We start from the raw sequence: 27,512 nt of genomic DNA on the forward strand, positions 1-27,512 counted from the left end.
TCTACATTTTTCTAGGTAAACATGTTTAAGGGTTTATTCAATCAAAAAACCTAAATGAATAAATAAATGTTCTAAAAAAATTTTACATTGAAATGAAAACTCTCAAATCACTTTATAACTAGTACTCTAGTAGAATTTCACTGAGTTACTAAAGATATCAGAAAAATGTGGTGATATCACAGAATATTATAAAATCACCAAATAAGTTGAATAAATTGGGCAAGGTCACACACACACACACACACACACGCAAAATCAAAAGCAATATAGGATTAACATTATAATAAATGTTTGCAGTCTCTGATTCTAACCAAGGCCTTCACCCCCCATTTCGTGTCTGAAAAAAAAAAAAAAAAAACCACCTGAATGCTCACTAGTATTTTTATGATATTTAAATTATTTTATATTTCCTTATTGCCAAATTGGAAAACATTTCCTAAAATCCCCAGTCACATAATTTACCATCGTGGACATATCTTTAAATGCCAATTACACTTATTAAAAAGAGAGATCAACTTGTCAAAATAAAGGCTGAAGTTTGGTAATTAAATTGCACCATTCAAATGTTACTCAGTTCTTTTCTCCATTTTAGTCAGTTCCACATCGCAAAGATGAAGCCCCTCGACCCCATCTTTCCTTGTACACTTTAAAGAAATCACTTTTAAATAGAGAAATGATATTTCTTTCATAGGAGGGTACATAAGAAGCCTTCTTGAAAATTATTCAAGAAAGCGGAGTGAAATTCTGTCCCAGCAATTGGTAACAAAGTTTGTTTTCTGTGTAATTACCAAATTTGGAATTTCTAAACTTTCCTATCTCTATAGTTTGAGTGTGACATAAAAATGTTCCTATTTGAATTAAATCTTGAGGAATGTATTATACCTACGAGATTAAATTCTTGCTCAAGCATGTGTGGGCTGTCCAGATAGCTGTCCAGATGGCTGACCAGAAAATTTTCAAGAAGATGCTAGTTTTTAGTAAACATGGTATTGATGAAATGGGCAAACCTAGGTCTGGGGCAGCCCATCCCTGGATTGTGGACCCTTGACATGCCTGAAGTGATTGAATTGCTTAGAGAAAAAATATTTTTCTTCAGAGGAAAATGTTCCTCAGTGTGTTCAGTAAGAAATAGATTTTGAAAATTACTCGAATTTCATCTTTGAGGACAACTTTGTAATAAAATGGGGAGAAAATAAAATTGGTGTTTTTTTTTTTTTTTTTTTACCACAAAAATGTATGCTAACTTAGCAACTAGTAGAGACTGGTCAGACATTTTCTATTTGGAAGGTTTTTTTCCTTCATGGAGAAAATTTGTCATCACAGCAGAGTCAAAATCTGGATAAGGCAAATGAATCTACAGTTTGCTTTTCTTTTTTTCAAGTTAAAGAGTGACTTACAAAGTCATTTATTCACTAGCTCTTCTTCAAGGCAGATCACCATGAAGTAACAACATTGCTGTTAATGCTATTAACAATGTTGCTGTTAATAAAATGAGAACACAATTAACAACATTAACAACAATGTTGCTGTTAATAAAATGAATGAAAATATTTGCTTATGGGGACCAGGAGCCATGTGCATTTGAGCTCCATTTCTTAGGAGGATTTCCCACGTTACGAATCTTGGTGGTGTAGCAGGGCTGGTGGCTATGACTGTAATCCCAGCATTTTGGGAGGCTGAGGCAGGAGGATTGCTTGAGCCCAGGGGTTCAAGACCAGCCTGGGCAACATAGCAAGACTCTGATTCTACAAACAATAAAAATAAACAAGTTAGCTGGGCATCGTGGCACACACTTGTAGTGCCAGCTACTCTAGCAGGCTGAGGCAAGAGGATCGCTTGAGTGTAAGAGGTCCAGGCTGCAGTGAGCTATGGTTGTTTGCCACTGCACTCAAGCCTAGGGGACAGAGCAAGATTCCATCTTCTAAAAGAAACACAGAATCTTGGTGGAAGCTGTATCTCACCTCTTGCTGCGGAATTCAAAATTGCCACTTACTTGCTTAGTCTTCTTTGCTGCTAAGGTATAGGAAAATTGAATTGCTGTTTGGATGTGCTTGCTTTGAAGTTTGAATTGGGCATGGGTGATGCAATGAAGTAGGCAGCTCACGTTGATGGTGGCAGCAGCAGAGGAAGCCACACCAGTGTCCACCAGGCAGCGTGGCAGGGCCACAGCAGCATCATCAATGTCGGGCTCTTTAGTTGATGGCGGCATGTGCTGTGGTGACTAATGTGTGGGGTGGTGCATCTGTGTCCTCACCAGACTGGTTTAGTGATGTCACTCTGAGCTGTTTTTGGAAATCCTTTGTTTCTCTCCCTCTTCCAAAATTGCACTTTCATAGCAATTTTGGGAGGTACTCAGGATCTTCTTAATAAATTCCTCGTCAAGAGAGTGTTTGCAACTGAGGACCCTAATAAAGCTGATATACTTTATTTACATGGTATGAGTGCTGGCAGTTAGAGTGCCAGAATTTGTTATCTTTTTATTTAAAAATAAGTACCTTGTTGATGATTGTACTAAAAAGGTAGATAAGAGTGGTCATCAAATAGGACACATGTTCAAACTGTCATGTGTCATTTGGTCCCTTAGAAAAAAATGTATGCATTGAAATGGCCATTAATAACATGTTGAAAACAGCACTGTACTATGTCTTTGCAATATTCTGGGTGACTGTTCAGCAATTACATTCATATAGTTTGTAAAACAGTGAAATAACAGTTGTCATAATGTCTGAGCCTGAGTTTCCAAAGTTTTGTGACACTAAGAGAGAGGAAAGACATTTCCTAGATGCCTGGAAATGAATTAATTCTGAGGCAAGGGGTAAAAAAGCATACCTTTTTGAGGAAGGATTTTTATATCTGTAAAACCAATGAGTTGAACTTAAAATATATATGATTCAGTTCAACTCTAAAAATCTATGATTCTGATCTATATGATATATGTATATCTGTATATGCATATATATAATCTCTAAATAGTCTTTTAAATATGAAGGGAATGAATGATTTAAAAAATAAACAAGAAATCAGAATTCTCATTTTAGAAAAAAAAGAATGAGGAAATAAGTCAGATTTTTTTTTAAGATATTTAGTGAAAAGGGCCATTCTACCAGAGTCCCTATGTCATTTAATTGGCTCAGATCTTTTAAATGGATTAAGTTGGCTATAGGAAAATTTTCTTGCAAATAATTTTAACCTATTTGCGAAGGATACTTAATACTAGTGAAATCTACAAATAAAAATTTTTATTTTTAATCAAGTTTTAGAAAGTTTTTTTTTTTTTAAGGGCAATGAGAAGCTCAGAGTTCAATCTGAGTCCTTATTATAGGAACTTAGTAGAATTTAATACCTGCCTTCTAGTCCCATATGACCCAGGCTGACACAGCGTGACCGTCTAGTATATATTTTTTAGTATTTTTAATCTGTTTTTATTTTCTAGAATGTTTTAGAAAATAAACTATTTTAAGTTCTTTTTTGTGTCAGGGAGGGGTGTAGGTTTAATTTTCTTTAATACTGAAGGGTGCTCAGAAATCTTTTATTTTTTCATTTATTGATGAAATTTTCAAATTATTGGCTTAGTTTAAGCTCTTTATTAGTTTATTGAAATGGAAATACTGTGGATAATTCCATTGAAATGAAAGCAATGATCTATACCTAGAACTGCATGTCCCCAAATAAGGTCATATATCATAAAATAAGGAGCATGTGGGTGAGAGCAGAGCACTTTTATTTCTCTTGATTGTTCCATTGACTTACCCTGAAACTGAAAACTAATGAAGTCTTGGTTTTCATATCTGTAAGATAAAGGGGGTAGATTTAAAGTGGTCCAAAGTTAATTCGAGCTTGAAATCTCTGATCCTATGCAACAGAAGTGAATTGCTTTTTTCCTCTCTTCAGTGCTGGGACTACTGAGCCTTGCGACTGACCCAACTGTAAAAGAGAAGGGTGTGGTTGGCTTGACTGGATGACTGAATCTGTAGTTTGGGTTGATTTTGAAGTCTGCCTTCCTTTTTTTTAGCCTCTAGGATGGATATTTTGTCAACTCCACATTTGCTTTCCTTTTTTTTTTCTCTTTAACAAAAGTAATTTAAGTTCACAAGAATGAAGATGATGACAGCAGCCTGGGCTTTAACTTTTGAACACTTTCCAGTTTTATGTCTTATTAAGCAATATTGTAAGTAATATGCACATATTTCAATAAAATACATGAAAAACTTTGCACATTGTTAAGACATTTTTTCACAGTGTATTTTGTCAATTCTGGAAGTCTGTGAGAATCTGGCAAACTGTCAGGAAGTGGGGTAGTCAGAGAGGACACTGAAAATGAAGAATCTCTGATTAGGTGACGGTAGTGGCAGGGAAGGTTTAGAGAGCATGTTAAAATAAAATACCAAGAACACCAGCATGAATTTCTTTTAAAACATATGCCTTAGCATCCTTGAGACTGCTTTTTCATTTTAAAGAAGCAGAAATGTATATATTACATTTACATGAAACAAGTGTATTAATATTCATTGCAAAAGATGTCTTATTGCAGAATACTGAGATTAAAAATGTCTTTAAAGCCAATGTAGAAGTATAATGTAAAAATGCTAAATAATTTCTATTTTAGCACATAAAATTAAGGAGAACTTATTCTATGACATGTATTGTATGAATCTTACTATCCTACACACAATGAAATAGATCATTTTTGATAAAAATCGCCACATGGGTTTGTTTCACTGAAGTGAATCACTTTCTTCACCACTGAGCAGATTGGAGAGCTTATAAAAGAGTATGTGTGTGACAGTATCATGAAAAAGATAAATGGTCCTGGGAGGGGATCATAGTGGAGACACTGTTCACAATTACGCAGGACCCCTTCCTATGTCATGCAAATTCAATGCTATATTTGATGCTAGAATACTCATGAAAAGTATCTCAGGCAACCTATCTAAGTCGTGGTTTTCTAAGCTGTAGAATGGAGTGACCAACAGCACCTGACTCGTGCTAGTATAAAAACATTAGGAAAGTTAATGTGTAAAAATCACCTTTTACAGGGTCTAGCCCATAGGAAGCCTCAATGAATGTTGGCCACTTGGACTACTTGTCTTGTTCTCATTAAAGCAGAAAGTAGCAGAATATAAATTTGGCTTAGTTAGAATAGTGTTATTTCAGGTTTTACTGTGTCATTCTCATACCTGTAAGTCAAGACTGCCTTTCTTCAAAGAAAAGAATTTCTGCTTGCATTAAAAGGATAGATCAAAGCATTAGTGTGAATTCAGAAATAATAATGATGCCAGAGCCACAACATGATTGAGCGTCCATTTTGCCAGCTGTGTGTTTGCAAGCTAATGGTTGTCTTTACCACAAAATATGTGAAGTAAGCAATAGCGTGAATTGTCAGGTAACTAGAGAAGCCAAAGGTGAATAATGCCTATTTATTTTTCTATATTTAATTATTTCTGCAGAAATTTATGAATGTATTTTGCCCACAGGAAACACAAATGTTTAGTTGTATGTAAGAATAAATTGTCCATATTTGGGTTTTTGAATGATAGTGTTTTTCTACATTCTTTTCATAACTTGATTTCTTCCCTAGATATAACCTCCCCTAAAAACTTACAAATTTCCTCTGATCCCACATAATTGTTAAACCATTTGAAAAACCAATATCATCATATCAATAGAAAAAGTGAGAAGGAAATACATTTTCTGTCTCTCAATGGAGACATTTCTAAACTTGAGAGAAATGGCAGGAATCACAAAGTCCTTGATACTTTTATCTATTGAAAAATTTTAAACTTCTAAGGTTTCCAGGTATAAGGCAGCTTGAGTATTTATATATAACATATATTTATATATCATATAGAGTATATCAATATACTTAAGCTGCCTTATGTATAAAATATGTAATATGTAAACAATTTACATATTTATATAGAAACAGATAAATAATACATAATACAAATATATACATACATTTTTTTCCTAGATTCCCGCTGTAATGTCTAAAGAAAAACATAAATAATAAACACATGGTATTAACACTGGATATGTGACAAAGGTGAAAACCATATACCACAACTTTGAAGAAAGTTGGTAAGAAATGGGTGGAACTAGGACAAAGAAGGAACTGGGGCGACCTGCGTGTGAAAGAATGGCACGCATTGGAAATAAATGGCAGTTTTGTCACTGAATCCCACCAGATTTCTAACTCCACGTAGCTGTGAGTCAAGGGAGAATCAGGAGAGCTAAAGGGCTCTTAGGCAGGTGCTGGGTGGTGAACTGAGTACATTGGAGCCCACTGGTGCCTATGGGATGTGCACTGGCCACACTGCACTGGCATGCAGAACTGGAAGTCTGGTGCATCTCATGGGAAAAGCTGTGCCCACAAAAGAGCTGACACTTCTATTTTTTCATGAACTATGAATATAAGTCATGGTTCATGATTTATATTCATGAACTGTGATATAAATCATTACATATAATTTTTCTGGCTACTTCACCATTACTCCATGGAAATAGCGCTTATTAAGTCATCAAGAGCCTTCGTGCAGCTAAATCCAAAGGGTATTTTTTTCAATATTTATCCTATTTGTCTTTTGATCACCTACTTCTCTTTGAAATATTGTTTTGTCTTCTGAAACTACATTTTCCCAATTTTATTCCTGCCCCTCACTCTTTCTTGGGTCCTTTGTGTCTTAGTATCTTTGTAGACATTAAATATTGGACATTTAGGCCAGGTGCGGTGGCTCATGCCTGTAATCCCAGCACTTTGGGAGGCCGAGGCGAGCAGATCACCTGATGTAATAAAAACTCCATAAAAGGGAAGTCAAGTCCACTGGGAAAAGTGAAGAGGAATTTATAGGAATCTCATATGTGCAGGACCACAAAGGGCTCAGGCCCCTCAGAGGTGATGTTTGCATCACGCAACCAGGCAAACCCCCCCAAACTGCTGAGGTGCCGGCTAAGAGCAAAGGAAACAGAGTGGATAGTAAAAGAAAAAGCTTTGGTAGTGTGCATTAGTAGCCCTGATTCTTCAGCCTTTCTTCCATCATCCCTTTTTCCCCTTGATTTTGGATTTGGTCATGTGTCTTGCTTTTGCCAATAGAATGAGGTGGAAGTTATGATGTACAAATTCCAAGCCTAGGCCTTAGGAGATCTCACAGGTTTCCACTTGTAATCTTGTACCTTGGTCATAGCTATGAAAAGAATATGCTTGGGCTGGTCTAGCCCAAGGAGGACCCACACATGAAACATTGCCAACCCCAGCTAAGCACAGCCTAGAGCAGCCAACTCCTAGCTAGCCACAGACATGTGAGCAAGTCCAGCTGAAAGCAGCAAAATTGCCCAGTTGGGTTCAGCCTATACCAGCTGACTTTAGTTGATCAGTAGACTCATGAACCAAATAAATAAATGCTGCTAAAATGTTGTGGTTATTTGCTATGCAGAATTATTGTAGCCATAGTCAACTGATACAGAATTCACGAATACCAACATAGACTTGCAATGAGAACTCAGAAGTAGTCTCTGTTCATATTTTCTTTGCTGTTTCATGTATGCATTTTAACTAATGTTTCATTTGCTGATTTTAATGTATTTATTTATGTAGTACATTTTGGTGGTGGTTAACTTAGCAGTTTAACCTATAATTTGCAAAATGTCAAGTTGGAATTGCAATGATACTAAAGGAGGATTAGATATTATGATGCAGGAACAAATGATTTTTTTCAGTTGGCCCTGTCTTTGGGCAGAGGGCAAGGGCATTTTCTCTTACATACAGATAGTTGTTTAATGATAGTTGAGAATACTTTATTGTTGTTGGAATGATATTGTTACATTTAGGTATGGAATAAGAGTGTAATTGATGTCGGGAAGTCAAGGAATAGGTTATGGTAGATATTTGTCATGATTTTTTGGTTAGCCACTTTTGGAACATTCTTCTGATGGTTGGGAAATGTCTTAGCTTATAAGTCCTGTCTCTAGGGTTTAAACTCACCTCCTAAGTCTCCTTCGTATCTGAGACACTGTCATATGACCTCAAATCATGGGCCACCAAATTATCATGCATCCTTAGCTACCCTGAACTGAGTATCCTCTAACCCACCAAGCCATAAAGTTGAGTGTGCACAGTAGAGCTCCATTATTGAATGGAAGTGCTATATACAATTTGACTCAAGCAGGCCTTGAAGGCACAAGTAAGTACTCAAATTCCCATGGCCTCTACTCCTGCTACATTTTAACCCACATCTACAGTCTCACAGATAATTCTCTATAATCAGCCAATTGAGGGGGAACAAAATCTCTGGCCTGATTGCATAGTGTATAAAGCACCAATGGAGAGTAGACGTGCAGCACTATAACCACACTCTGGGGTAGTCCTGAAGGACAGGGGCGAAGGGAAATCCTCCAGTGGGTAGAACTCCGAGCAGTGTACCTAGTTGTTCATTTTAACAGGGAAGAGACATAGCCAGATATGAGATTATATACTGGTTCTTGGCCTGTGGCCAATGGTGTGGCTGGATCAGCAGGGACTTGAAAGGAACATAATTGGAAAATTAATAAGAAGGTCTGAGAAGAGGTATGTGGATAGATCCCTCTGAATCAGCACAGAATGTGAAGATATTTACATCTTAAAGGGTGACCTCAGCAGAGGAGCATTTTAATAATCAGATGTCTAGGATGACTAGTTCTATGTATCACAGTCAGCCTCTTTCCACAGCCACTCTCATCATTGCCCAATGGACTCATGAACAAAGTGGCCATGGTGGCAGAAATGGGGGTTATGGGGCTTAGTGACAAAACTTCCACTCGCCAGGGGTAATGTGGATATAGCCACTGCTAAGTGCCCAATCTGCTATTGCAGAGATCAACACTGGGCTCTTAATATGGCACCATCTCTGGGGTGATCATCCGTTGGCAGGTTGATTATGTTGGACCACTTCCAGCATGAAAGGGGCAGTGCTTTGCTTTTACTAGTATAAACAGTTACTTGAATGTTGATTTTCCTTCCCTGTCCACAAAGGCTCTGCCAATCTACCATCTGCAGACTTACAGAATGTCTTATCCACTGTCATGGGATTCTATTTGGCATCATTTCTGACCAAGACATTTGTTTTCACAGTAAATAGAGTATGCCAATAGGTTCATAATCATGAAATTCACTGATCTAGGTGTGTTCACCATCATTCTGAAGCAGCCGGCTTAAAAAAGTAGTGGAATCCACTTTTGAAGACTTAAAGTGTCAGCTAGATGACAATATTTTGCAGTGCTAGAACAATGTTCTCCAGGATGTGGTATGTGCACTAAATTGGTGTTCCATATATGGTACTGTTCCCTCCCATAGCCAGAATTCACAGGTCCAGGGATCAAGGAGTAGAAGCAGGGGTGGCCCTCTTTACTATAACCACTAGTGGTCTAAATTTTTGCTTGCTGTCCCTGCAACCACAGGCTCTGCTGAGGTCTCAGCTGCAAAGGAAAATACTTCCAAGTGGGACAAAACAATGAGTCCATTGAACTGGAATTTGAAACTGCCACCAGGTCACTTTGGGATTCTCATGCATCTGAATCAACAGGCAAAGAGGGAGGTCACTGTAATGGTTGAGGTGATTGATCCTAACTATTATGTGGAATTTGGGCCACTATTACACAATGGGAGTACGGAGGAGTATGTATAAAACTTAGGGGATTCTCTAGTTTCTTTTAGCATTCCTGTGTCCTGTGAATAGGTTAATGGGAAACTGCAATAACCTAATTCAGACACAACTCAATTGGGCTGTTATGCTTTAATTGTTGTAGGCCTAGACCCAGTAGGTAACCTGAGATGCTTGCGGGAGGCAAAGGGAATACAGAATGGGTGGAGAAAGAAGGTCATAAATATACAGCTATAACCATGTGATCTGTTACAGAAAGAAGAGCTGTAATATTTATGAGTATTTCTTCCTTATTTTGATATTAACATGTTTGAATATATGTATATATTCACCTAATATTTTTCTTTTCTTTTTTCTCTTATCCCCTTATTATTTAACATAAAATGTGTTAATAATTTTAAAAGAACATGTATTATGCTATTGTTGAATGGAGTGTTCTATAAATGTCAATCATACCAAGCTGATTGATAAGGTTGTTCAAGTGGTCTACATAGCTGCTGATTTTCTGTCAATTATTGATTGAGATTTGTTGAAATTTCTCATTATAATTGTGAATTTGACTATTCCTCTTTGTAGCTCTTCCAGTTTTTGATTTGTGTATCTTACAGTTCTGTCATTATGTGCATATCTATTTCGAATTGTTATGTCTTCTTGATAGTTAACCTCTTTAATCACTGTAAAATGACCTTTTTTATTCTCATTAATATTATTTGTTCCAAAATATACTTTTTCTGATATTTAAATAGCAACTCCAGATTTATTTTGGTTGGTTTATCTTTTCTCATCCCTTTATTTTATAACCCACTTGTGTTTTTACATGTTACGTTTGTTTCTTGCAGGTAAGTTGTAGCTGTGTCTTGCTTTTTAAAATCCAGTTCAACAACTTCTGCCTTTATTTGGGGTGTTCAGACCATTTACATTGAATGGGATTGTTAGTTATGTTAAGTTTAAATCTACATACCACTTTGTTATTTTTTTTCTAATTATCGTCTTTTCTGTTCCCTTAAAGAAATTCTGCCTTCTTTTGAATTATTTTTATTATTCCATTTTATTTCCTTTATTGGCTTATTAACTACAACACTTCATTGTGTTATTTTAGCGATTGCTCTAGGGTGTATCATATACATCTTTAATTTATCATTAACTTATTTCTGTCTACCTTCAAGTGATAATGTACCACGTTATGTATAGTGTAGGAATGCACAGCAGGGCACTTTCAGCTTCCCCCTCCTGACTTTTGTCCTATCACTGTCATATTCACATGTGTCATATATAGATGTGTCATAAATCCCATACTGCATTGTTTGACTTTTAAGTGGTCAATAATTTTGAAAAGGGATTTTAATAAAAAATTATTTTCTATTTGTCCGGATATTTACCATTTCCAGTATCATTTATTTCTTTTGTCTAGATGCAGATTTCCATCTGGTATCATCTTTCTTCTGCCTGAAGAAATTCTTTTTAACACTTGTTATACAGGTCTGCTGTTAATGAATTCTTTCACTTTCTGTCTGTCTGAAAAGTCTTTATTTTGCTTTCTTCTTGAAAGATATTGTTGCTAGGCCAAGATTTCCAGTATGAGTTTTTTCCTTTCTGTATTTTAAAGATGTTGTTCATCTCTTTTTTTGCTTACATTGTTTTCAACAAGTGATGTGCTATTATCCCTATTTTTGTTTTTCTGTACAAATGTGTATTTTTCATTGGCTTCTTTTAAAATTTTGTCTTTATCTTGTTACATGTGGTTAAAAATGTTCTTTGGAGTTTCTTTTTAGATAGTTTCTTTTTCTGTTTTCAAGTTCACTATCATTTTATCTGCATCAACTAAATATCAGTTAACCCAGGCCATTGCATTTTTTTAATCTCATACTTGATAGCTTTAATTTTTATAAGTTTGATTTGAGTATTTTAATATAAATTATGTCTCTGTTTAATTTAATATCTTTCTTCTAGCTTCTTAAATATGTGGAATACAGTTATCATAACTATTTTAATAGTCTTATTTACTCATTCTCTCATCCGTGTTGTTTCTTTTATTTTTATTAGTTCATTTATTTTTATCCTTTTTGTAGGTCATGTTTCCTTACTTATTTGCATGCTTAGTAATTTGTATTTGGGTGTTAGACGTTGAGAATATCACCTTCTTGAGTTCTGTATACTTTTTGTATTCTATGGTATTTAAAATGTTTGTTTCTTAATAATTTCAACTTTTATTTTAGATTCAGGGGGTATATGTGCCAGTTTGTTATATGGGTGTCTTAAGTAATGCTGAGGTTTGAAGTATGAATGATCCCATCACCCAGGTAGTGATCATAGTAACTAATAGGTAGTTTTTCAGCCCTTGCCTCCTTCTCTCTCCCATCTAATAGTTCACAATGTGTACTGTTCCTATCTTTATGTTCATGAGTACTCAATATTTAGCTTCCACTTATAAGTAAGAACATGCTATATTTTGTTTTCTGTTCCTGCATTAATTCACTTAGGATAATGGCCTCCAGTTGCGTCTGTGTTGCAGAAAAGGACATGATTTCATTCTTTTCTATGGCTGCATAATATTCCCTGGCATATATATGTATATGTACCACATTTTGTTTATGTAATCCACCTTTGATGGGCACCTTTGATTCCACATTTTTGCTATTATGAGTAGTGCTGCAATGAACATATTACTGCATGTGGGGTTTTTTTGTAGACTGATTTATTTTACTTTGGGTATATAGCCAGTAATGGGATTGCTGGATTGAATGGTAGTTAAGGTTTTACTATTCTGAGACATCTTCAAACTGCTTACCACAGGGGCTGAACTAACTGACATTCCCACCAGCAGTGAATAAGCATTTTCTTTTCTCCACAGCCTTACTAGCATCTATTATTTTTTGTCTTCTTAACAATAGCCATTCTGACTGGTGTGAGATGGTATCTCCTGGTGGTTTTGATTTGCATTTCTCTGCTTAATGATGTTGAGCATTCTTTCATATGTTTGTTGGCTACTTGCGTATCTTTTTTTTTTTTTGAGAAATATCTGTTCATGTCCTTTGCCCACTTTTTAATAGGGTTGTTGCTTTTGTGTAGAGTTGGTTCAGTTCCTTGTAGATTCTGGATGTTAGACTTTTGTTAGATGTGTAGTTTGTGAATGTTATTTCTTTTCCTGTTCTATGGGTTGCCTGTTTATTCTGCTGACAGCTTCTTTTGCAGAAGCGGTGCAGAGGCTGACTTTTACCAGGTCTTGTGTCAATTTTTGTTTTTGTTGCAATTGCTTTTGAGGGACTTAAATTGCTTGCCAAGGCCAATGTACAGAAGAGTATTTCCTAGATTTTCTCATAGGATTTTTATGATTTGAGGTCTTCCATTTAGATCTTTAATCCTTCTTGAGTTAATTTTTGTTTATGGTGAAATGTACAGGTCCGTTTCATTCTTCTGCATGTGGCTAGCTAGTTGTCACAGCACTGTTCATTGAACAGGGATTCCTTTCCCCATTGCTTGTTTTTGTTGGCTCTATAGAAAATTAAATGATTTTAGGTGTGCAGCTTTATTTCTTGGATCTCTATTCTGTTCCATTGGTCTCCCTACGATATTTTTGTGCCTTTTCTGGGATGTAGTTAAGTTCCTTGGAAACAATTTGATCCTCTTCGGTTTTGCTCTTGAACTTTTATTTAGGTGGCAAGACTGCATTTAATCTAGAGTCAATTTTGTCCCATAACTGAGGCAAATCTTTCTGAGGCCTCTATCTGTTGTTTCTGAATTAGAAGGTTTTCCACTCTGGCTAGTGAGAACAGGGACTGTTTTCTGTCCTTAGGTCCTAGGATTGTTCCTTTTAATTCTTCCAGGTGGTTCATCTCACCAGACCTCACACTCACGTTCTGATCAGTCCTTTGTTGTAGTCTTGAGGAGGATCTTCTGCAGATTTTCGAGGTCCTCTTATTGCGTAACTCTCTCTTCTCTAATGCTCTGCCCAGGGGACTTTAGCTGTCTTGGCCTCTCTTGGCTTTCAGTAAGGTCTCCTCAGCTCAGGCCAATTACTAAGCTTTTCTTGTGTTCCTTTTCTCTGTGTTGTAGCCTGGAAACTCTCTTGAGAAAATACACTGAAGGCCGGGTGCGGTGGCTCACGCCTGTAATCCCAGCACTTTGGGAGGCCGAGTTGGGTGAATCACGAGGTCAGAAGTTCGAGACCAGCCTGACCAACATGGTAAAACCCCATCTCTACTAAAAATACAAAAAATTAGCCAGGTCTGGTGGCATGTGCCTATAGTGCCTGCTACTCGAGAGGCTGAGGCAGGATAATTGCTTGAACCCAGGAGGCAGAGGTTGCAGTGAGCTGAGATTGCATGACTGCACTCCAGCCTGGGAGACAGTGCGAGACTCCATCTCAAAAAAAAAAAAAAAAAAAAAAAAAAGAAAAAGAAAAAGAAAAAAGAAAACACACTGAAACAATTGTAGAGCTCACTTTATTTCTTATCTTTCAGGGGTCTCTGTCCTTTGTTAATTAATATACCAATGTTATGGAAATGAGAACTAAACTCTGATTATCTTCTCTTGTCCAAATTCCCACCTAAAGGGCCTGAGGAGTCATGCGCTACAAACCATAAAAATCTCATCAGAGGAGTTTTTATTTTAACCCTATATAGTGTGGTCTGCTTTCTAACCTGACTGGCATAACATCACATAATAAATAAGGGAAGAAATAAAAACATTTTAACCCCAAATATATTTCCTTGCTGTATCTTGAAGTTGCCCTGAAGGTTGTCTCTTGTGGGAAAAATCCACGTTCTATAGAGAATCTCCTTTTCCCCCTCTTTTATTTCCTTTTTTTCCCCCCAGACTCGGGAGATAATCAGCTAAGAGCTTTTAAGTCTGGTAAGAAAACATTTTACAACCTACTCCTTCTGAAGTCCACTATCTGAGAGTTTCCTCTGCACAGTAAAACTTGGTCTCTACAACCTTCTATTTTAACCTAAACATTTCCCTTCTATTGATCCCAGGTCTTCAGATAAACTCAACAAGTTGTCAACAGGAAAATTTTTAAATCTACCTATAACATGGAAGCCTCCGCTTTGAGTTGTCTTGCCTTTCTGAACCAAACCAATGTACATCTTAAACATATTGGTTGATGTCTCATGTCTCCCAGAACTGTATGAACCAGGCTGTGCCCTTACCACCTCAGGCACACGTTCTCAGGAACTCCAGAGGGCTGTGTCATGAGCCACGGTCCCTCATATGTGGCTCAGAATAAATGTCTTCAAATATTTTACAGAGTTTGACTCTTTTTGTTGACAGAAACCATTGCTTTATATATTTTGTGTGCTTTTTAGTTGCTTGCAGCAGTAAGGTAAATCTGGTTCTTGTTCTTCTGTCTTGGAAAGAAGTAGAAGGCTCTCTCTGTCATGTTTTTGAAAAGAAAAGGTAAAAAGCACCTTATTCCTTTTAATATGGAAGATAAAACCATTTTCCTCTCCTTTCAATTACATTAAATGTACTCTGGACTATAAGGGAAGTAGCACGATCATTCTGTAGTGGATGTAAATGTGCTGCTTTTAGCAATATTTTCTTTCATTCTCTTGCCTTATATAATGTTGAGGTAAAAGATAATGTAGGGGTTGATGGTTCATTTTGAGGGACTAGATGTTATCCAGGAAGCTAAGTTTAGATGTTTTTAGGATAAGAATTAGACAGTCCCCAAATGCTTTTCCCCTTTGAGGCACATTCGTTGATTATACTTGTATGAATGGAATTTTCTCTTTCTGAGATTTCAAGGATGAATGTTTCTTTATTTTAAATCACTATTTTAATCCAGATTAGTCATTTCAGTAGTCTTATGGCAGTTTTAGTGCAGTCATATGCTGCATGATGACGTTTCGGTCAACGACAGACCATATGTACTATAGCGATCAGAGTAATGGGCTATACCAGAGAGCCTAGGTGTGCAGTAGGCTATACCACTAAAATTGCCACCATACTAGTGAAATGACTAGGTTTGGGTAAGTACACTCTACAATGTTTACCCAGTGACACAACACATTTCTCAGAAGATATCACTATTGTTAAGCAGCACAAGATTGTAGTTACTTTTAAAGTGGTTTGGAAGCAGCATAGGAGATTTTTGTCTACATATTTTTGTGGGTTATTTTAAAATATATATATTTTTTCTAAAGCGAAGCATGTTCTCACTTGTCGGATGGAGAAAATCCAACAAACCATTAGGATTTTGATACGGTTTAGCTGTGTCCCCACCCAAATCTTATCTTGAATTGTAGCTCCAATAATTCCCACATGTTGTGGGAAGGAATGGTGGGAGGTAATTGAATCATGGAGGTGGGTCTTCCCCCATACTCTTCTCATGGTAGTGAATAAGTCTCATGAGAGCTGATGGTTTTATAAATAGGAGTTCTCCTGCATGAGCTCTCTCTTGCCTGCTGCCATGTAAGATGTGGCTTGCTTCCCCTTCACCTTCCACCATAATTGTGAGGCCTCTCCAGCCATGTGGACCTGTGAGTCCATTAAACCTCTTTCCTTTATAAATTACCCAGTCTCAGGTATGTCTTCATTAGCAGTGTGAGAATGGACTAATACAGTAAATTCATATCAGATAGTGGGGTGCTGCGGTAAAGATATGTGAAAATGTGGAAGTGACTTTGCAACTGGGTAACAGGCAGAGGTTGGAAGAGCTCAGAGGGATCAGAAGAAGACAGGAAAATGTGGGAAAGTTTGGAACTTCCTAGAGACTTGGAGGGTTCAGAAGACAGGAAGATGTGGGAAAGTTTGGAACTTCCTAGAGACTTGTTGAATGGCTTTGACCAAAATGCTGACAGTGATATGGACAATAAAATCCAGGCTGAGGTGGTCTCAGATGGAGAAGAGGAACTTGTTGGGAATTGGAGTAAAGGTCACTCTTGCTATGCAAAGAGACTGGCAGCGTTTTGCCCCTGCCCTAGAGATCTGTGGAACCTTGAACTTAAGAGAGATGATTTGGGGTATCTGGTGGAAGAAATTTCTAAGCAGCAAAACATTCAAGAAGTGACAGAGCATAAAACTTTGGAAAATTTGTAGCCTGACAATGCAGTAGATAAGAAAAACCCATTTTCTGTAGAGAAATTTAAGCTGGCTGCAGAAATTCATATAAGTAATGAGAAGCCAAATGCAAATCACCAAGACAATAGGGAAAATGTCTCTAGAGCATGTCAGAGACCCTCATGACAGTCCCTCCCATCACGGGCCTGGAGGCCTAGGAGGGAAAAATGGTTTTGTGGTCAGGGCCTAGGACTCCCCCACTCTATGCAACCTCCAAACATGGTGCCCTGCATCCCAGCTATTTCAGCTCCAGCTGTGGCTAAAATGGGCAAAGTACAGCTCAGGCTCTTGCTTCAGAGGGTACAAGCCACAAGTCTTGGTGGTTTACATGTGGTATTGGGTCTATGGGTGCACAGAATTAAAGAACTGAGGTTTGGGAGTCTCTGTCTAGATTTCAGAGGATGTATAAAAATGCCTGGATGTCCAAGTAGAAGTTTGCTGCAGGGCAGGGCCCTCATGGAGAACCTTTGCTAGGGCAGTGTGGAAGGGAAATGTGGGGTTGGAGCCACCACACAGAGTCCCCACTAGGGCACTTCCTAGAGGAGCTATGAGAAGAGGGTCACCATCCTTCAGATCCCAGAATGGCAGATCCACCGACAGCTTTTACCATGTGCCTGGAAAAGCCACAGACACTCAACACCAGCCTGGTGAAAGCAGCTAGGAGGGGTGCTGCACCCTGCAAAGCCACAGGGGCGCAGGTGCCCAAGACCATGGGAGCCTACCTCTTGCATCAGCATGACCTGGTTGTGAGACATGAAGTCAAAGGAGATCATTTGAAACTTTAAGGTTTAATGACTGCCCTATTGGATTTGGACTTGCATGGGGCCTGTAGCCCATTTGTATCAGACAATCTCTCCCATTTGCAATGGGGGTATTTACCCAATGCCTATACCTCCATTGTATCTAGAGAGTAACTAACTCGTTTTTGATTTTACAGACTTGTAGGCAGAAGGGAATTGCCTTGTCTTAGATGAGACTTTGGACCATGGACTTTTGAGTTAATACTGAAATGAATTAAGTCTTTGGGAGACTGTTGGGAAGACATGATTGGTTTTGAAATGTGAGGACATGAGATTTGGGAGGCGCCAGGCGTGGAATGATATGGTTTGGCTGTGTCCCCATCCAAATCTCATCTCGAATTGTAGCTCTTGTCATTCCCAGATGTTGTAGGAGGGACCTGGTAAGAGGTAACTGAATTAGGGGGGTGGGTCTTCCCCCATACTGTTCTCATGGTAGTGAGTAAGTCTCATGAGATCTGATACTTTTATAAGTGGGAGTTCCCCTGCATAAGCCCTCTCTTGCCTGCTGCCATGTAAGACATGTCTTGCTTCCTTTGCCTTCCACCATGATTGTGAGGCCTCCCCAGCCATGTGGAACTGTGAGTCAATTAAATCTCTTTTCTTCATAAATTACTCAGTCTCAGGTATGTCTTAGCATCATGAGAACAGACTAATACCGATTTGAATTCTCAATCAATAATGGAGAGGAAAAAAACTATTATTATTATTGTTAGTGACTCAGGATTTTCAGGTCCTTGTCTCACAACCAGGAAAAATTTGGCGTGCAGACACATTGAAAGGTGAGGAGGATGGAATTTATGTAGCAAAAGGAAAGCTCTCAACAAAAGGAGGTATACTGCATGCAGGCTTCCACCTCACAAATTGAAAACCACACATGAGCTGAAGAGGCCAGACTCCTTCCTTGCATAAGGTGTGAGTTCCTAGTGGCTCCACCCCATTCTCCCGATGCGTGTGGGTCTCCAGTCCATTGTGGGCATGCCCGGGCAAGACCCTGTGAAGGTTCCCTTATCTGTACAAAGACATCTGGTGCATATACTTGTGGGGCAGGTCAGAGATTCCCTGGAGGGCCTTTTCCTATTTGCCTAGGCATATGGCTATCTCGTGCCTCTGTCACTAGTATTATACTGATATCATCCTAGTGTTTATTTGCACTCTATAGATTTCAAAGTGTTTTGTTGTTGTTGTTGTTTGTTTGTATTTTTGAGACAGGGTCTCTCTCTGTCATCTAGGCTGTAGTGCAGTGGTGTGATCTCAGCTCACTGCAGCCTCCATCTCCTGGGCTCAAGCGATCCTCCCACTTCAGCTCCCCAAGTAGCTGGAACCACAGATGCATGCATTATACCCAGCTGATTTTTGTATATTTTGTGGAGATGGGGTTTCTCCATGTTGCCCCGGCTTGTCTGGAACTGTTGGGCTCAAAAAATTCACCCACCTCAGCCTCCCAATGTGCTGGGATTGTAAGTGTGAGCCATTGTGCTTGGCATGTTTTTTTTTTAATGCACTATTTCTTCTAATTTCTACAACTATGCTAGCAATATGTATTGTTATTCACATTGATAAACCAAAAAACTGAGAATAAGTAATTAGATGATTTGCCCAAAGTTATGTTGGGAATCAAAGGAAGTTTCCCAGTTATTTTGATTGGAAATTTATTGCCCCCTTTTCTGCCTAACTGTGCCTCATGACTTTAATTTGAAACTGGAAGTCATCCTTAGAATCAAGGTAGATATGTCAAATAAGCCATATTTGGGGGCCAGTCTTTTTCAAGGGGCTCATTTAAACAGACCTAGTGTCTTATTAATTGAAATTTAAATGAGTATCACTTTGAAAAGACTGCAGAATTGCTTAAGATGGATAGATTAAAGTGGATACCTATCTCTGTTCTCCCAGTACACACTGATGTACAGAACTGTTAAAGTAATCACCTTCTGGAAATAAATTAAATATCTGAATACCAAGTGTTAGTTCATTAAAATTCTTCTGCTTTATTAATCATTGGACTTCATGGTATTTAATGAATATTATATTACTAATTGGTATAGGAAGAGGTGTCAGAATTGTGTTATATTCACCTTGGAAATAATAAATTCAGCCAATCAGTGGGAGGATCAGGCAAGTTTTCTTCAAATCTTTTTCAGAAGCCTAGTTTATGAATTACTGGCTTAAAACCTCTCTTCCATTTGGAGCTAAAGAGACACACATTTGTTTATTTGTTGAGCATCTACAGTTTTAGGTGCTAGTAACATGGCAGCAAGCAAAACAATGTTCCTGTCCATATTGACTTTATATACTAGTTGGAAATATAGTCAATGAAAACAAAAAGCAAGTAGATATCTAACTTTATGGCTGGTAGGAATAAGTGCTATGAAGAAAAATAAAGCAGAGTAAAGGGATGTAAGATGACGGAGGACATTCTTTTTGAATAAAGTGAGGGAATCAGGCATGTGAGAATCTGGGAACAGAGCATCCCAGGAAGGGTAAGCTGAAAGCTTAAAGGCTCTGGTGTGAGAGTTTGAGGTGGATGTTTGTTCTGTGAAGTGAACAGCCAGGACTAGTGTGATTAAGCAGAGTAAGTGACACAAAATATTACGAGATGAGGATTGGGATTTTATACAATACGTATTTTAAATATTCTTGTGGTTTGAATGTTTGTGTCCTCTGCAAAACTCATATATTGAAAACTGACCCCCAATGTGATGGTATTAAGAGATAGGACCTTTGGGAGGTGACGAGGTCATGAGGGCTCCACCTCCATATATGGGATTAGTGCCCTTATAAAAGAGGCTTGGCCAGGCATGGTGGCTCATGCCTGTAATCCCAGCACTTTGAGAGGCTGAGGCGGGTGGATCACAAAGTCAGGAGTTCGAGACCATCCTGGTCAATATGGTGAAACCCCATCTCTACTAAAAATACAAAAATTAGTCCGGCATGTTGGCAGGCACCTATAGTCCTACCTACGCGGGAGGCTGAGGCAGGAGAATAGCTTGAACCCAGGAGGCGGTGGTTGCAGTGAGCCGAGATCACACGACTGCATTCCAGCCTGAATAACAGAGTAAGACTCCGCCTAAAAAAAAAAAAGAGGCTTGAGGGAGCCCTTTTGTCCCTCTGCCATGTCAGGATACAGCAACAAGGCCCTACCTATGAGGCAGAAAAGGAGCCCTCACCAGACACCAAATCTGCCAGCACCTTGATCTTGCACTTCCCAGTCTCCAGAACTGTGAGCAATAAATATATGCTGTTTATAAATTACCCAAAGGTATTTTGTTATAGCCCAGATGGACTAAGACAAATTTATTTACAAAAATTTATGAGTTTTATCTTAAATCCATTTAAAATCTCTCTTCTGCCAAAAAAAACAAAAAGGGCTCTTTCTGGTTTGATACTATTTTACTTACCTCTGTGAGTGGTACAAAGTAAGTTTTCAATAACTGTGAGTTGAATTAATTACTGAACTCAGCAAGATATTGAGACATTCTTATCCAGTTTTCCATCCATCTGTTACTGGTAGTAATTGTTCTGAACATTCAAAGGCTATAGATGAAAAATAATGGTTCTTGAATGTTAGAAAAATGATGTTGGATGCTTTTTAATCTACTGGGGGCCCATGTTATTTCTTAACAAAATTAATTAAATAATTTAGTAGTGACAATGATCATTTGTTGAGCATCTACGACATACTGTCTTTTTGCTACTGGGGATACAAATGGGGTTCACATATGTTTCGTCCTCTTCATTGCCTACATTGGCAATGAAATTCCAAGGAATCCATTGCCTAGCTTTGAAAAAGATAGGTGCAAAAAATTACGGTGAAACAGAAGGAAAACTTATGGCATAGAGATATGTAAAAATTTCTATGGGCCCAATGACGAAAGAGTGACTAATTCTACCTAAGAGTGAGAGGCATTGGAATACTTTTAGAGGAGCAGACCTTGAAGGATGAATAAGAGTTTGTCAGCAGAAGAACATGGGTAATTAAAAAGAAGAATGCCATTTACGTGGAGAAGCACAAAAGTAGAAAATGTTCAGTCTGTTTAAAGAACAAGAAGTTATTTGGTGTAATGAAAGCATAGGGTAGGTGGAGGATATAGGGAAATGAATTTGGAAAGTCAGATTAAGTTTAGATTGCCAAAAGGTTTGAACATATTTTATAAAACCATTGTCTCCAAAATGAGCCAAATAGACAGAAAAGATTAAAAGTTCTACCTACATTCATTTTTTAAATAAAAATTAAGAATAACATCACACTTTACTAAACTTTTTGTGATGCTCTTGCTTTCTTTTCTTCTAAGGTTTCTATAATTGGTCTATGTCTTACGATTACTGTTGGCCAGGCAGTGTTTCTGACAAAGTTGTTGCGACCTGCACATGCACATAGAAACTTACAGAATGATGGTGAGCAGCTTGGAAGAGTACTCAGAAGCACTCTTTCAAGATATGCTGTGTGACCAACACTCATGATGGAATGGTGTAGGATATCATATAGAAAAACATGGACACTGATGACACTAGGTCTAAAAGTTATTCCAAAGCGTCAGAAGCTGAATGTTTCTGGATTGCTTATTTTCTTTGTATTTTCCTTCTTATATATGTATAACAGATCTTTCAATCAATGTAAGACAGAAATTCTAAGTGCTAAGAATCCATTGTTCTACATTTAAATTGGCATTATTCTTCATTTCTTAGTCATGCATAAATACACTGTTGTAAATATACGGCTTCTTAGATTAGGTAAAATACAGCCGATGATTGGGCAATGGTGCCTTGACCCAGTCTGCATGTCAGACAGCCATGTGTTACACATAGTCCATGAGATAACTCAAAGAAAGAAAGGAAATTCCAAACATAAACGGTTGATTGGTATGGACTTACTTGTTTGTTTTCTGTAAGCATGTTGTGAAGCACCACAGCTTATATGTGCCTGGTTATATTGATTACTCCTCGCAAAATGGACAAGTGCTTTCAAAAGATTTGTACAAAAAAACCATCATTGAAGGTGATGTAAATAATGCCAGTACAAATGAGCAACTAGACAATGGCACAGTTTAAAACTTCCACTCGTAGTTCAAATTCTTCTTCAGGTAAGAAAAATGGTATAATCAGAGTTGACAAAAGTTAGCCCAATACATTTGAAATTATGTAGAAGACTATTTAAAATATCAATTTACATCCACTATCATTAACAATCAACAATTTCTTAAGTGTGTTTAATCAGATGTTAGCTATTGATTGAGATACATTAATGCAACTTTTAAATAAGTAAATATTATCAAAGATCTTGCTTTAACAATCCGCTGATAGGTATATGCAATCAACCTTATAAACAAAGATAGGATAGGCAATTTACAAAACAAGAAACAAATTGGTTATAAACATAAAAATGTACTAATTAAAAACAGTTTTTTTGAGGTGAGGTCTCATTCTGTCTCTCAGGCTGGAGTGCAGTGGTGTGATCATAGCTCGCAACCTGGAACTCCTAGGCTCAAGCAATCCTCCCACTTCAGCCTTCTGAGTAGCTGGGACTAAGGTACGCACCACCATGCCGAACTTGCCATAGTTTATTAGGAGAGTTTAAACATTTGTCTCTCCAACTAAACTGTGCTTATTCAGAGGAAGGTGATTCATTTCTGTAACCTTTAGCTGCCACAGTGCCTGCTATTCAGTAGGGTTCAGTAAATGTCACATAAATAAGGTTCTGGAATAGATAACTTACAATTTTTAATATCAGTGGATTGTTCATTTCCATTTAACCTTGTGATGCTCAGTTTTATGTGTCAACATGACTGAGTGATAGTATTCAGTTTTATTCAATGAAATGTTAATCTAAGAGTTTCAGTGAGGGTATTTTGTGGATGTGATTAAAGTCTGTAATCAGTTGACTTTATGTAAAGGAGATTATCTTAGATAGTTTGGGTGGCCTGAGCTAATTAGATAAAAGGCCTTAAAAATAGAACTGAGAGACTGGGAGTGGTGGCTCATGCCTGTAATCCTAGCACGTGGGGAGGCAGAGGCGGGCAAATCACCTGAGGTCAGGAAGTCAAGACCAGCCTGGCCAACACGGTGAAACCCCTTCTCTACTAAAAATACAAAAAAAAAATAGCCAGGCATTGTGGTGGGTGCCTGTAATCCCAGCTACTCGGGAGGCTGAGGCAGGAGAATCGCTTAAATCTGAGAGGTGAAGGTTGAGGTGAGCAGAGATCGCACCACTGCACTACAGCTTGGACAACAGAGTGAGACTTTGTCTCAAAAAAAAAAAAAAAAAAATAGAACTGAGGTTTCCCTGAGGAAAATGATATTCTGCTTACAGAGTACACCATCTGGTTCAGCCTGGTAGTTTCTAGCCTGCCTTTCTTGATGACCTACGCTGTGGATTTCTGACTTGCCTAGCCAGCTCCTACAAATCACATAGCTAATTCCTTGCAATAATTCTTTTATACACACACATATACATCAGAGTCCACTGGAGAAACAACCAGTAGGAGATTATATGTACTGCTGGTTTGTCCAGTGGGCCCTGACTGATACAAGCCCCTTGCTAGTCATATAGCTCCCACTTACTAAGTACTTGTTATCTCCCTGGCCTTGTGATTAGCACTTTGTATTCATTATCTTAATTCTCAAAAGGACCCTTAAAAGTAGAGATTATAATCCCTGTTCTGCAGTGGAGGTAAATGAAGTTTAAAACCAGTCAGTAGATTTTCTAAGGCTTCAGTTAGGTGTTGGAATCAAGATTCAAATCCACGTTGGTCTAATTCCAACTCTTGGTCTTAACTTTTATGCTGTGGTGCCATGGGGAATTTAGCGTTATGGAGTAATTTCTTTTATCTAAATCCAAATCCTTTCCATTCGTGTGTTCGTTTTTATAGTTTATAGAATGGAAAAGAACGATTCACAACTGGACCAAGTCTCTAGCCTCTTCCTTTGGGCAGAGTACTTGTCACTTTGAAGTGCTGTTATTCCAATCAGTCTCTGTCCTTAACAGGGGAAATATTCCTAGGTATCTCCCTGAATTATTTAGACTTTTTGGTATTTAGGCCATGTCCAGTTCAAATTAATCAAGAAGATGATATACCTAATATACCCAAGTCCACTCTCAATAATTAATCAAGATAACTGTATATACTGTCTTAATGTCAAATAATGCCTTTAAAAATGCATTGTTCTTCCCAGATATACTCATGCTTTAATGGATAAAATGTGTATACACACACACACACACACACATACTCTTAAAAATTATCTTTAAACCAGAGTGGCAAATTATCTTTCTGTACTGACTTATACTAGGAAAGATAGCCCTGCATTGGTAAAAAGATGATGCTGGGTTGACAAAAGATGATCCAGAATATTTCTAACTAGATGTCTTTAACAATTTTTTTTTGAGACAGGGTCTCACTCTATCACCCAGGCTGGAGTGCAGTGGTGCCGTGTCAACTCCCTGCAACCTCCACCTTCCCGGGTTCAAGTGGTTGTCCTGCCACAGCCTCCCGAGTAGCTGGGACTGCAGGCATGCACCACCATGCCTGGCTAAGTTTTGTGTTTTGTGGTAGAGATGGAGTTTCACCATGCTGCTCAAGCAGGTCTCAAACTTCTGACTGGTCTCAAACTTCTGACCTCAAGTGATTCGCCCACTTTGGCTTCCCAGAGTGCTCAGATTATAGGCATGAGCCACCACGCCCAGCCTCTAACTAGATGTCTCTAGACATTTTACACTTACCTCACTGGCCTCAATTTACACTCATTAGAAAGTGAGGAGGTAGAGTGAGCTTATCTGTAAAGTTGCTTGTAGCTCTAAGATTTTCTGTATTATTGTAATTTAAAAATTTTCAGTAGTGTTCCTCATCTTGCCCCCTATTTCAGAGATACCCTATCACCCACACAAAAATACCTATCTTTTTACAACTATTTTTTCTGGGATTTACCAAACCGTTCTGTTGACCTTCTACCATTCTTCTCTGCTCAGTCTCATCTTCTCTAAACGGGAAGAGATGAGGACAACTTTCTTTTTTAAAAATATCTTATTTATTTATTTATTGAGACAGAGTCTTATTCCATTGCCCAGGGTAGAGTGCAGTGGTGCGATCATAGCTCACTGTAATCAGGAAAGAGCTAGCTTTTTAACTAACGGATTACAGAAAGATTGTTGTGGTTTTTACTGCAGAAAACTTCCCACTTATTCAGCTATAGAAAATACTGTGCTGGCCAGGTGCGGTGGCTCACTCCTGTAATCCCAGCACTTTGGGAGGCCGAGGTAGGTGGATCACAAGGTAAGGAGATCGAGATCATCCTGGCTAACACGGTGAAACCCTGTCTCTACTGAAAAATACAAAAAATTAGCTGGGCGTGGTGGCGGGCACCTGGAGTCCCAGCTACTCAGGAGGCTGAGGCAGGAGAATGGCATGAACCCGGGAGGCGGAGCTTGCAGTGAGCTGAGATTGTACCACTGCACTCCAGCCTGGGCAATAGAGCGAAGACTCTGTCTCAAAAAAAAAAATACTGTGCTAACAGAAATATTGTGCTTTTTAATAAAACACGCCAAAGTTTATGTGTGTGTATAACCTTATGAATATTAGACTTTCTTAGAGAATCTTTTCCAAGAGTAAAAGTTATGAAGGGATTAAATAGGACTCTGAAGTCCTGTTTTCTAGCCGAAGACAAATAAAGCTTAGTGAAAGGAAGCTAAGTAGGCATGCAACAATCATAACCAGAAACAACAGTCAGTAGCTCCAAAGATTGCTACCATTTACTCATAAATTCTTTTCAGATTAGGTGTGTTTTGCACCTGCTGTATTGATTGAGATATATGTGCTACACTGACCACGTTTTTGAAACTTATGATCTCACACGAAGTCAGATCAAGGTTCAGACTGTAAAATCAGGACCACCCCAGATAACCTAGGAAGCATCATCTCTGAATCATCACTTGGTGGCATCCCCACCCCATGGCATCTTTGACACCATCCCTAACAGAAATAGGAGAAGACACAGGAAGATATAAGAGTTGGCTCTTCGTCACGCCATTGCACTCCAGCCTGGGCAACGAGAATGAAACTCTATCTCAATTACAAAAAAAAGACTTGGCTCTCCATATCCTTGAGTTCCACATATCTGGATTTAACCAATATGGCTAGAAAATATTTTTAAAAAGGATGCTTGTGTCTGTGCTGAACATGTACAGATTATTTTTTGTCATTATTCCCTAAACAATACAGTATAGTATGTATTTACATAGCATTTACATTGTATTCAATTTTGTAAGTAATCTAGAGATGATTTAAAGTGTACGGGACAATGTGTGTAGCTTATATGTAAATATTATGCCATTTTATATTAGGGACTTGACCATCCATGGATTTTGGTAACCATGAAGGAAGGGGGCGTCCCAACACCAATCCTCCACACATACTGAGGAACAACTTGCTTTATGTACAGGAGGATCATCAAGCCTAGAGGATTCGTTAAGGCTACTCAGATCAAAATGTTCTTAGAATGTTAATAGATATTATATGCCTGAATGGTTTGGAATATCCTGGGATGAACAATTTCTTCTCTAATGACTGGGAAGCTTTATCCTGACAAGCACTGTGAATTTTACTGAGGCCAATATGGTGTTCAGTGTTTCCAAAACATTTGACCAGGAGCTTTTCAAAGAGAAGTGCACACCTTGGAAAACACTGCTTGTTTGCTCATCTCTTCCCTTTTTTGCCCATAGATTTAAAAAATATATATGTATTAATGAAATTAAAGTCAGCTTGAAATAGGAGCTGAAATAGGAGAAGAAGCTTATATTTTACTGACTAGCTACCATGTATTCATATGTAGTATCTCATTTAATCTTCATAGCATGTGTTGAACAAAAGAAGAAAATAGAATAAAATGGTTAAATAAGCTGTGCAAAGTTGCATAGTCAGGGACTATTGCAGCCTCGTGTGTGTGTGTGTGTGTATGTGTATACATGCATGTATGTGTGTGTTGTGAGAGGGAGAGAAAAAGAAATAAAAGAGAGCTAAATTCAGCAAAT

The sequence above is a fragment of the Macaca thibetana genome, chromosome 11 (assembly GCF_024542745.1).
Source record: "Macaca thibetana thibetana isolate TM-01 chromosome 11, ASM2454274v1, whole genome shotgun sequence".
NCBI lineage: Eukaryota > Metazoa > Chordata > Mammalia > Primates > Cercopithecidae > Macaca > Macaca thibetana.